Genomic DNA, 12646 nt, shown 5'->3' with positions numbered 1-12646 from the left:
GCCACCCAGGGATCCCGGGAGAAGAATTTCTTGATGCAGAGTACCACGCTCCTCTTCTGTTTCAGACAAGGTACCAGCTTCAGTAATACTAAGATACCAGCTTTGGTGCCAGGTTCAGTAGCTCCTAATCTCCTGGAGCTCACAGTCTAGGGTGGAGGTGGGGGAGACGCCCAGTGCCAGACACAAAAAGCACTTTCTGGTGGTATAGGCGAATGTCTTAACAGAGGCGCAGTAAGTGGGCCCCAAGGAATGAGAGTGCTACTGGTGGGAAATAGAGTATCTGAGAAGGGACACAGATTGGAGGGGTTCAAAATGCATCCCATGGCAGTTCAAGGCTGCCCGTCCTGTGGGGGCGTGGGAGTGTAGGAGAGTAGGGGAGGGGCGAAGGGGGGGATAGCGTCCTCTCCCTCTGTGGTCTGTAATTAGCTCAGTGTTCCTCTCTGCCTCCTCAGATCACAAGGATGCAGAGTGTCTCTGCTTCCCCTAAAATTAAGGTTTTCCTCTGGTGGATGCTCATCCCAGGGTTTTGGGAGTCAGGACACAGAGAGAAATAAAACTCAAAGCTGCTGTTCTGAATTTCCCCGCAGATCTGGCGGTGAATAAAGCCATGTTGCACGCGCGATAATGGCCAGCAGGTGCCGCCAACAGCTATCCCAAGTCTGTCTACACCCACAGGCTCTAGCCCGGACCCGCGCAACCCGCCGGTCTGGTTCTGGAAACTTTTCCTAGTGGCTATAACTCTCAACAGAAAAAAAGAAAAAAAAAAAGTTTGAAACTCTCACTGCCTGTATATGTGCGTGTGTGATGTGTGTGTCCTAGGCCAGTTACATTACCTCTCTGAGCCTTGATGTTTTCATCTGTACAATGGGAATAACTCCCTCCACTTTGGCAGTGACTGCCACAATGCAAGGCACTCAGAAGGTGCTCCATAAATGCAATTGCCCTTTGGGTCTGGGTTGAACAGGCTCTAGCTGGGTGCCATCTAGGCAGTGGGTGTTTAGTCTCTGTCTCTGGACATCTGGTGTGCCCATAACTGACCTCAGGTCCTCCTGGGGTAGGCAGGGGTCCACCCCAGGGCCGCTGGATCCCCAGGTATCTGGTATGGATAGTATGTCCTCTTCCCGCTGCCCACACAACCATTAGTGGCATCTTGCCCAGCCCTATCTGTGCCACGCACTTTAATCGTCTTTTTCTTCCACTGCCCCCCCCCCACCAAGTTGCCAAGGGCTTTGCTGTGAACACCGTATAAGTGTACCAGGAATAGGTAGCCCATCATCAGAGCGAGGATGAGCTTGCAAAAGGCAATGCAGACCCTAAGAGTGGGAAAGAGTCTTGCTAGCCACCCCAATAACCCAGTATCCATTGCTGGAGACCTTCACAAACCAATTATGCCTTGGACTGCTCCTGTAGCCCTGGACAGGGCCAGGAGGAGGGGTCAAAGGGAAGAGAGTGGAGGGAGGCTCTAGATGGTGGGAATGTATGCCCTGAGGACTGTGTGAGGCTCTTGGGTTGTTGTTTGGAGACAGAAAAAAAGGAGAGACGAGTGTCCCCACTTGAACTGCTGGCCTGGAAGAGGGCTGCGTGTGCAGGAGTGCCTGCACGTATGCACACACGCGCACACATCCCATGCTGCTTCCCACCCCCTGTGCCCTGGGCCAAGGGAGCACTTGCAGAGTGGGTTGGAGCAGAGACAGAAGGGACAGGGACAGAGGCTGTGGAGAGCATTAGGGCAGCTTGCTGGGTGACTTCAGGCAAGTGCTTTGGCCTGGGTTGAGTAATATCCACTTTACAGACTCCGTATAATCAGGAGGGGATGACCCGTATAAAACTGCTTTGTGAACCATGGCAGGGAGCCCGGTTACCCAGGCCATGTCCCCTTCCCAGGAATGCAGGGAGGTCCCAGTCCCAGAGCCATTCTCTGTCTCACACACACACACACACACACACACACACACACACACACACACACAGCAATAGCTTCCCCCCTCCTCAACAGCCATGCTTGGTGCCAACTGCTCAGCTTCAAGCCTCCCCACCAGAATCTTCTGCTGCCCTCTGCTCTGAGGTTCAACTGTGCTGGACCCATGCTGCACACCTCTCCTCTCTGAGGTGTCTGAGGGTGGAGTGGGGGACCTTCTACACATCCCACAGGGCTCTACACCCTCTGGCTTTTCAACCTCCAGCTGCCTGCCCTGTGCTGCTGTGGGGAGCAGGTGGGCCCTGAGAGGGCGAGAAGTTCAATCCCACAACCACCATTGCCCTTCTCCAGGTTAGAGCCACTGGGGGAGGGGCTGCCCCCGTCACCACCATCAGTACAGAGTGCAGGAAGACTCATGGTCACCTGATACCCAGCAGACTGAGACACAGCAGATTGAGAGTGTGTGGGTCCTGTGTGGCGGGTCTCAGTGTCTATGTTGGAGGTGCGGGGAGTGGGGGACATGGTGAGTGCTCATGGAAGGAACACCCTGGACATGCCCCTCTTGGACATCCCCTGCCCCACTCAAAGATGAGCACTGAAACTGGCAAAAGGAGGTGGTCAGGTGGCAGTGTCTAAGTGCATACTAGTGTCTTTGTGATCATTTGTGTGTCTGTGTGGATGTACGTACGTACAGGTGCGCAGAATGGCATGCTATATCTATGCCCATGCACGCGTGTCTACACTATAGCCTGCATGGGTCTGTGTGCATGTGTGTGTGCCTGTTGTACATGTGCATGCATGTGTGTGAGCTAGGGGAGTGCTGGTTTCTGCCACTGTGGGATTCTGAGCACCCTCCCCAGTAGCCCCAACCTGCTTCTCCCATTGTGATTTTGGGACTAGGGATAGGAGATGGAGGCGGACACCTCTCAAGCACCTTGAAAGACTCACTGGGCCCCTCGTGGCCCTTCTCATGTTGACCATCTTCTTTCCTGAACCCTCCTCCACAGCCCACTGCCAATCTGTTCCTTGTCCTCTCTTTCTTCCTCTCTTATTTAATGGGATCTTAGTTCTTTAGAGGAGGGCTTGACCAGAGTGACTTAGCACCCTCCAATCCCTGATTCCTTGCCATCAAAAATTCAGTTGCCATAATTCAAGAGTCCAAATGGATTTTCTCCAAAGACTGTGCATGACTTTGAGTCCTGAAGTTCTGTTCTCCCCTAACTGAATCTTCAACCCAATGATACTCTTGGAATATGAGCTCCTATCAGCCAGCTTCTCAGCCTGAATAAACCTGAGTTCCTATGGTGGTTGCCTCCCTCTTATGCACACACGCACACATGCACACACGCACACACATATGCACACATCCTCCCCTTCCTTCCAACCTCATGGCACCGATTCCTGGAGGACTCCCCATTCTCCTAGTTGTCCTTCCTCTCCTACTCTCTGTGCCCACAGACCTGAATCCAGTCAACTTGCTTTCTGACCTCCTGGCCCTCTAAAGAGCTTTCCTTCCTTCCTTCCTTCCTTCCTTCCTTCCTTCCTTCCTTCCTTCCTTCCTCCCTCCCTCCCTCCCTCCCTCCCTCCCTTCCTTCCTTCCTTCCTTCCTTCTTTCCTTCCTTCCTTCCTTCCTTCCTTCCTTCCTTCCCTTTCTTTCCTGACTTCTTTGAGAGAAAGAGAGAGAGCACACAGAGGGAGAGTGATAGAGAGGGAGAAACAGACTCCCCACTGTGCAGGAAGCCTGATGCAGGGCTCAGTCCTAGGACTCTGGAATCATGACCTGAGCCAAAGGCAAATGCTTAACCAACTGAGCCAGCCAAGTATCTTTCTTTCTTTCTTTCTTTCTTTCTTTCTTTCTTTCTTTCTTTCTTTTTCTTTCTTTTCTTTTTCTTTTTCTTTTTCTTTCTTTCTTTCCTTCCTTCTTTCCTTCTTTCTTTTCCTTTCTTTCTCTTTCTTTCTTTTTCTTTTTCTTTTTCTTTCTTTCTTTCCTTCCTTCTTTCTTTCTTTCTTTCTTTCTTTTCCTTTCTTTCTTTCTTTCTTTCTTTCTTCCTTCCTTCCTTCCTTCCTTCCTTCCTTCCTTTCTTTCTTTCTTTTCTCTTTTTCTTTCTTTCTCTTTCATTATTTCTTTCTTCCTTTCAGAAAGAAAGAGAGAGAGAGTACAAGTGGCAGGGTGTCAGGGGTAACAGAGGGAGAGGGAGAGAGAGAATCTCAACCAAGCTCCAGCGCAAAGCCAGATGCGGGGCTGGATCTCATGATGCTGAGATCACCACCTAAGCTGAAATCAAGAGTTGGACGCTTAACCAACTGACTGAGCCACCCAGGCAACCCCAAGAGCTTCCTTTTTTTATTCCTTCTCTCTACCCTTCCCCTAAACCTGGCTCACAGAGAATCTAATAGTAAAGTAGAATTTCAAAGAAACCCTAGCAATCATGGTATACAGCTCCAGGACACACAGTGGCAAACCATCAAACCCAAAGCCTCCTTGTGTTCCAGTCCAATGCTCTTCCTAGGTCACTACTTTCAGGGTCACAGCTGATGCGCAAAGCCTGCTTGTCCTGAGCTGTCACGGGAAGGCCTGCCACAAGAATTCTCCTCTGACAGCGCGGATGTGCCCCAGCCTCCCACTCCCTTAGCCAGCCGGCCAATGGACCCTATTCCATTCTTCCTGGGGAAAGAGGAAGGATGATATGGAGTTAGGAGAAATGGGGTAGATCTTTTCTTTCCACTGTATCTGGAGCATTTGCTTGGTCAGTTCACCCCACTGTGTAATCTGCATTCTTTGATCTTCCAACAGCTTATTCATAATTCAGAACCTTCTCCAGCAATGTGGGCTGCCACTCTGTGTTCTAACCATCACCCACACTAGCGCTGCCATGTGTGAGCTCAGCCACACGCAGTTCCAGTCTCTGTCTGAACATATTTTTTTGATCCTCATGACAACTGGTCAAGGTGCAGAATACTATTACCCCTGGAGTACAGGGAGATTAAGCAATTCGCCCCCTTGGTGTGATGATGTTAAGTGGTGGAGCTGGGATTTCACCCCAGGTTGTGTGGCCTCAGTAAATGTCACACCTCACTTCATAGGTACTATTTTTAGCTTTCATTTCTTCATAGATGAAGACACTAAAGGACAGAGGAGTTCAATGACTTGCCCAGGATCCCACAGCAAGCAAATGGCAGAGCTCCGCTTAGCAGGCTTTGTTAGTAAAGAAACTTGCTTCATTTTCCATAAATTATTCTCCAATCTACAAAAATATGATAACTCAAAAAAACTGCTGAACTTAAATAACAGTTAAATTTGACTTAATTTGAGACAATGCATAAAATTAGCAGCACTAAGAGAAATAAGCATCTAGAAACAATTGGTAATCTTTCTAGCTGATCCTTTGCTGTTATCCATCACAGCTTAGTGTAATCTTGATTTTTTTTTTTTTTTTTTTTAAAGTTGAATTTTTTTTTTTTTTAATTTTATTTATTTATGATAGTCACACACACACACACAGAGAGAGAGAGAGAGGCAGAGACACAGGCAGAGGGAGAAGCAGGCTCCATGCACCGGGAGCCCGATGTGGGATTCGATCCCGGGTCTCCAGGATCGCGCCCTGGGCCAAAGACAGGCGCTAAACCGCTGCGCCACCCAGGGATCCCTAATCTTGATTTTTTAAAAGGATTTTATTTATTTATTCATGAGACACAGAGAGAGAGAAAGAGAGGCAGAAACATAGGCAGAGGGAGAAGCAGACTCCCTGCAAGAAGCCTGATGAGGTACTCGAACCCATGACCCCAGGATCATGACCTGAGCCAAAGGCAGAAACTCAACCACTGACCTACCCGTGCATCCCTGTAATCTTGAATTTATCTAGATTTGATTAAAATACTTCTACTAATGTGTCCTAATCTTTTATTAACTTGGCATCAGATACTGGGCTTGACAGCTTAGAGCAGCTAGCAGGGATGCCCTCATGCAAGAGCCTTCTGGCTTTCAGAAACTACCTTCCTCCTCCAGGTCAGAACACCCAGCTACTTGGCCTTGGTTTTCTCATCTGTAAAATGGGAAGTTGGAAGTTGGAACTATCTTCCTGAATCCCCTTCCAACTCTATCAAAATATGTATCCAAGGAGACAACTTCCTACTCTTTCCAACAGGGATTGCCACGAGATAGTATCTTGATAGACATTTCTTGAAATATTCATTATTCCACTCAACAAACACCTATTCCCACTACTGTGAAGTTCTTTGAAGATAGTGACTATATCTTATTGACTACTGGGGCTCCAGCACCTAAGGCAGTGTCTGCCATGGAGTGGATGCTCAGTTACAAGGTAAAGACTCTAGGGACGGGGCCATACAACAGTAGCTGGAAAGTTGTCCAGATGATTCCAATGCACAACCAAGGATGGGAACAGGTAAGCGATCATCGTCAGATGATGGGCCTGGTGCGTAGGCAGATGAGGACCGCCAGGGAACTGGATGCAGAGAGGAGCCAAGGAGCCCAAAGCGGTGCAGTGAGGGGACTGGGGAGGCTTTGCAGAAGAGGAATTGCCAGAATTGAGTCCCATGATTTTACAAGGCAGAGGAGTAGAAGACACTCATTCCAGAGAGAAGGAAGAGCACAAGCAAAGGCTGGGGTATGAAAGTGCAGAACTGTTTGGGAGGCCGGCGGAATCTAACGGGTAGAGGGTTGGACAGGTACGTCGAGGGAGGAACCTGTCCACGGGCAGGAGATGTGGGTAGAAATGCACACATCCAGAACAGGGGAATGGTAAACAGATTGTGGCACATCATCATCAAGGAACAGTACTACTCGGCAATAAAAAAGAACAAATGGCTGATCCGCCTAACAATTCAGAGGAATGTCAAAAACGTTATGCTGAGTGAAAGGAGTCAGACAAAAAGAACATACTGTTTGATGCCATTTCTATGAAGTCTAAAACATGCAAAACTAATCTATAGAGATCAGATCAGCAGTCGTTTGGGGCCAGATGAACTGCAAAGGGGCAGGAGGGAACCAGCTGAGGTGATGGAAATGTTCTGTGTCTTGACTGTGGGGGTGGTTGCACATTTGTCAAAACTCATCCAACTGTGCACTTCAAACGGGCAAATTTTATTGTGTTTAAATTATACTTCTACAAAGTTGTTTTTGAAGGTTTTTTTTTTCTTTTTAAGTGGGCTGAGGTCAAATTGTGAAGGACCTCAAATATCATGCTAAGAAACTTGGACTTAATCCAAGAAGTAAAAGAAGGCTTGTTAGTCAAAGGTTTTTCAGTTTGCTTTGGTTTGGCTTGGTAGCAAGCAAAAATCCAATTAAATCAGATTAAGTAAAAGAGAGAATTTTCCCTGAAGGGTCACTGGAGCAAATCACAAAATTCAAGGAAGACCTGGGGCCAGAAGCATATCCTTCTCTCAGCCTTGTCTCTTGATAGCTCCATGACCTAGCTCTAGTGTTTCCCCCCACGACGGAGGACACAATGCTCAGAGAAGCAAAGCAACTTGTCCAGGACACATGGCAACAAGCGACTAAGTCAAGCTTGGAACCCAGGTCAGTCTGATGCCAATGTCTATTTTTTGACCATCGGGCCTGGAGAAACAAAGATGAGTTTTCTCAAAAAGCCCCCCCGAGAGAAACAGAGCCGAGCAGATGGAGAGAAATTGGGACACAGAGCATGGCAAAGAACCCCACTTGAATCAGAAGTAGCTGAGAGGCCAAGGGATGGGGATGTGATTGAGGGGGACTCTGGATTGCAGATCGCCTGAATCCCAACGGATAGAGAGGTATGAAATTCACTGGGGGTAGCTTTCCAAGAAGATGGAAAGATCTGAGCAGTCCGGAGCTTGAATCTCAGTCACACTGGCCTTGGATAATCTCCTAACTTCTCTGAGCCTGTTTCCTCAAATGCAAAAGGAGTTAATGCCTACAAGTGTCATTAAAATTAGAGACACTGCAACAGAGTGCTTCTCCCAGTACCTGGCACCAAGCAAAGGCAGTGATTATCAGTTATTAGTATATACTTATATACTCCACAGTGCTATTATGACTGTGATAATACTTTGTGATTGTGATTACCATTATGATAATAATATTGAGTGCTTTGTGCCTCCTTTCCCAACCTGCTCACCCCATCAAGCATTTTCTCTTTTTCTGGGCAGGAAGGCGGGGAGATGTACACCACCCCTCAGAACTTGACAGTTCCTGGAATAAGTGGGTCCAGAAGAATGAGGGACTGAAAGCCCTCAGTGCTCTGGGTTTGTAAGGGCAGCTTGTATCCTCATAGCCAAGGCTGCAAGAAGACACATCGTTGGAGCTCTTTCAGGAATGGGGTCATCAACCCTGGGCTTGGGCCTAAGAGAAATAAAAGACAGCCTGTTTGTTGGGACTTGGGGCACACTGACACCAAGATCTCTCCTCTCAACTTGTACTATGGAATTTTATCACGGGAATCTCATTTATTTTTCTTAGTGTCTTGGCTCTGTGGACACGAAGTTCTTTCTCACTTGGCTGCTGAGCCATCCCATAAACTTCGATGACATTGACATTGAATTTCTCACCCTTCCCCTAAGGGAGAAGTGACGATGGAGGGAAGGGGTGCATCCCTGAGTGGAGGAGCCCATATATGTTAATCATTGTGTGCCAGCAGCTGTCCAAGGGCTTCAGCTACATCCTCCCACTCGATCCTCACGACAGCCCTAAGGCTATAGATGTGATAAGCTCCATTTCACAGTGAGGATGCGGAGGTCCAGGGAAGACAATGTCCCTTAATCAACGTCACACAGCCAGGAAGTGGTAAAGTCAGGATTCCTACCTAGAAGCCCCTGCTCTTCCTACTATGTCCCTATTGGCAGGGGGGCGGGGGGAGTGAGGATTGGCATGAAAAAGCTTCAGTTCAGATCCTACAAACTTGCCACAGAAAAGCAGCAATGTTGGGCAAGTAGAGGGGCCCTAATGGCCACACAGCCAAAGTTCTGTGACCTGAAGCAGTTCAAGCCCTGAGTCCATCATTCAGGGAGCTGAGACCCACCACACTTCAGAAGCTCTGCAGGTCTCCCATCAGGGTCTCCAAAGTAGCTAGGCAAGCTGCAAAAATCTCCAGAATGAGCAATAGGGCCTGCAATCCTAAGGCAGAAACCTTAACATCACCCATGCCCCTGCCAGCAGGCCTGGAAGCCAGAAGTAGGGGTGTTGAGCCCCCAGCTGGGTGGGAAGGGGCACCTGGTCTCTCAGCATAGCCCTCCCAACCCTAAGAATAGTCCTTGGGCAAGCCCAGCCCCCTCTCAACCCCAGAGACAGTTCCTCCCTGGGATCTGTAGACTTGAGGCAACAAGTGACCCCTACTCCCCAGTGCCTCCCGCATCTGCCACCCACACCCCTGGGCCCCCGGCACTAACTGTGCCCAGGTCAGGACAGCTGGCAGCCCATGTGCTTCCACCCCCACTTTCTCCCTGTTCCCAACTCCCAGGTTATGACACAGGGGCAGGAGGGGGCCAAGCTAGGGGTGGAGCCTTTGTGGGAAAGGTGACATGGATCTGAAGGAATTTAAAGGGCCTCGGACTTCCTTGCCAGATATCCTTTTGCTGAGCCGCTCTGCACCTGCCCAGCACCATGGTAATATGTGACGGCTGAGTCGGGGACCCCTGTCAGCTACGTTCTCCAGGAGCTTGAGGATGGAAGCTGGCACCAAGGGCCCTCCGCAGGATCACAGGCATGAAGGAGTGAGACCAGAGTAGCCCCTCCACCAATCCGAAGGCTAGAACAGCCGCCAGGCTTTCCTGTCCCTGCCTTGAGCAGTGGGGATGAGGGGATTTCCTGGTCAAGAGAGGGTTGAGGGTCCAGGGGCTCTGGAGGGTGTGTATCACATGTCTGGGCATTATAGTATGTGAATCACCGGATGTGCCTGTGTGTCGCCAGCACAAAATTCTCTGTGCACGGCTGGGTGCACATGTGGGGATCCCTGGGCGGGCATTCCAGTCCGCAGCTGTTAGTCATTCATTTAACATGTATTACTGAGCACCTGCCAAGCGTCAGGCACTGTTCTAGGTGCTTGTGCTACATTGGTGAGCAGAACAGGCGAAGAGCCCAACTGTGACGGTGCTTACACGGGGTTGGCGGTGGGGAATTCCTTGGGAGAGACGAAGACAATTTTTAAAAAGCACAGAATATAGTAAGTTAGAAGATGACCTGGAAGGGGAAAGTACAAGATGAAGGGAGGGGTGTGAGGGTAGGACCCATTTAGGGGTGGATCTTGAGCGGAGGCCCTGCGGGTATCTGGCGGGAGCCTTCCAGGCGGAGAACAGCACGCCTGGCATTTCTGAGGGACGGCAAGGAGGGGGGAGAGGCTCGAGTGGGGTGAGCAAGTTGTTGCGGAAGAGGTCGGTGAGGCGAGCGAGCTGCCCCGGGGGCCCACCCGAGGGGGTGCTCCCGGTCCCCCCTCACCGTCCCGAGTACCCGCCGCTGTCTGTGCGCGCAGCACTGCGCAGGTCCCGGTGCGCAGCCTTCGGCCCGGGCAGCGGGAGGGCCCTTCAGGCCTCGCGCACCTGCGTGCGTCCCAGAGGCGGACGCGTCGCCGAGTCTCCCGGCCCGGGGGGTGGGGGGGTGGGGTGGGGTGGTCACGTGACAGCCGCGCTCCTGTCTCCCCCTCCCCCCAGGCGCCGGCTCTGCGCTGCGCGTGCGCACTGGCCCTGGTGTGCCTGGCGCTGCTGCTGCTGCGGCCCCGGGGAGCCCTGGGGGAGGAGCTGCAGCCGCAGCAGCCCCCCGGGCCCAGGGCGGCGGACTGGCTGTCCAACTTCGCCCACTTCAACAAGTACCTGGAGAAGCTCTTCAACAGCAGGTGGGCGGGGGGAGAGCGGGAGGGCGGGAGGACGGGCAGGGGGGTGGGGGAGGAAATGGGCATCACCGGGCACCCCACCCACCGCCCTCGCCACCCTGAGATCTGTGCAAAGATGTGTTCCCCAGCTCTAAGTCTAAGGACACCAAGAAATCTAAAAACGTTAAAAACCCCAAGAAAGCTGCCAACACCACAAGAACCCCACCAGCAAACACCACGAAACCCGTACCAGCGAATGCTACGAAACCCCCCCGACAGACCACCGGGAAACCCCAACCTCTGCCCTCCTCCTAGGGCCCCAGGTAGGAGAGCCTGGGCAGGCTGGCACCTATCAGGAGCCCCAGAACTGGGGGCAGGGGGGGCCGGACAGAGAGGAAGTCCTGGGCTGTGCGGGGTGGACACCAGGGCCCCAGGGACATCCTTCTCCAGGCAGGGCCCTGACCTCCACTTGCCTGACTCAAGTCTGCTGGCCCACCCTCCCCCTTTGTATTCTTCAGGGAGCCTTAACTCCTACCTGCTCACCTTCCTCACCACCACCTACCCCAAAACAATAAAGAGAAATATCTCCATGGCTTGGTGACTCCTGTGGGCCCTAGGCAGGAAGGGATCTGACCTTCAAGGGGAGAGAGGACCCTGGAACTCCTACTGTGAGAGAAAAGGACCTCCCCTGCAGGTCTCTCCTGCCTCCTTCCAGCAGCCCATCCACCTGCCCCCACTTGCAGATGTACTCCACTGGGATGGGAGGGGGGGGGTGCTCTAACCAGAGGGCCAGCAGAGGCCAGAGGAGCAGGTCCCAGTAATCTGGAAGAAGGGGCTTCAGCTAGGATCCCCTCCCACACAAGTGTCTCCACAGAGCAGGGCACCTTAGATGCTAGCCCTGGACGACCCAGGTGACCCAGGAACAAGCAACAGTGTCTTTGCTTACCCTTAGGGGTGAAGAACAGGTAGTCCTGCCTTTGCCTCCAGGACCCTCTCAGCCTGTCACTCCAGCAATGTGCAGAGCAGAAATGGCAGGAGCCCATCGAGGGCCTGTCCCTGATAAGCTGGATGTGAGGATGGCACTCTCCTAGGTTTGCGGGGCGCAGGGCAGGGGGGAGGCTGGTGACTATCAGAAGACCTGGACAAGAGGGCAGGGGCAGAGGTGCTCGGCTTCAGAGGCACCTCTCACAAGCCACCTCTCACACACAAGTATGCCCTGAGAAGGATCCTAATTCCTGCCCCTGGAAAGTGTCTACCTCTCTCCCTACTCAGAGCCCATCCGTTTAGCTGCCAGAAAATGCTGGGGCTTCAGGCTCCATCATCCAAACTCAAACTTTGCTCTCTGAAAGCGGCTCCCCTCCCAGCCACTCCCTTGGGTTTGAGAATCACCCTGAGCCGTGCATCTGCCTGGTAGCTGCATCTACCCATGACTTTTAGGCCCTGGTTCCAACTCTTGGGCCATTTGCACACTCCAGGCACAGCCAGGACTTAAGGGAAAACATATTTATCCTTGTCTTGGAGTCAGTGTGAGGTGCTGAGCCCAGGAAAGGGGACCCTCTCATCCATCAAGCCCACAAGCCCTGTCTTTTCTGGGCAGAACATGTGGGGGAGGCTGGAGAAGCCATTCCAGGAACAGAAATGTTCTAATTCTCTCACTTCCCTCACGACCCATCCCTGCCATGACAATCCCTCATCCACAGGTGTTCCCGTCCCAGGAGAAGGGGAAAGAGATGTGTTCACTCTCCCAATGTGTGTGTGTGTGTGTGTCTCTCTCTCACACACACACACACACACACACCCTACCCATCCCCACCTGCTCAGAGTGCCCAAGAAGGGCAAGGGCTGCCGAAGACCACTGGGGCCACTTGTCCTCAGTGCAGGCTCCCTGGGGCCAGATCCGGGTCCTCACCCTTCTGGAGCTGGAGTGTAG

The sequence above is a fragment of the Vulpes lagopus genome, chromosome 12 (assembly GCF_018345385.1).
Source record: "Vulpes lagopus strain Blue_001 chromosome 12, ASM1834538v1, whole genome shotgun sequence".
NCBI classification, from domain to species: Eukaryota; Metazoa; Chordata; class Mammalia; order Carnivora; family Canidae; genus Vulpes; species Vulpes lagopus.
Note: the sequence above shows the minus strand (reverse complement) of the source record.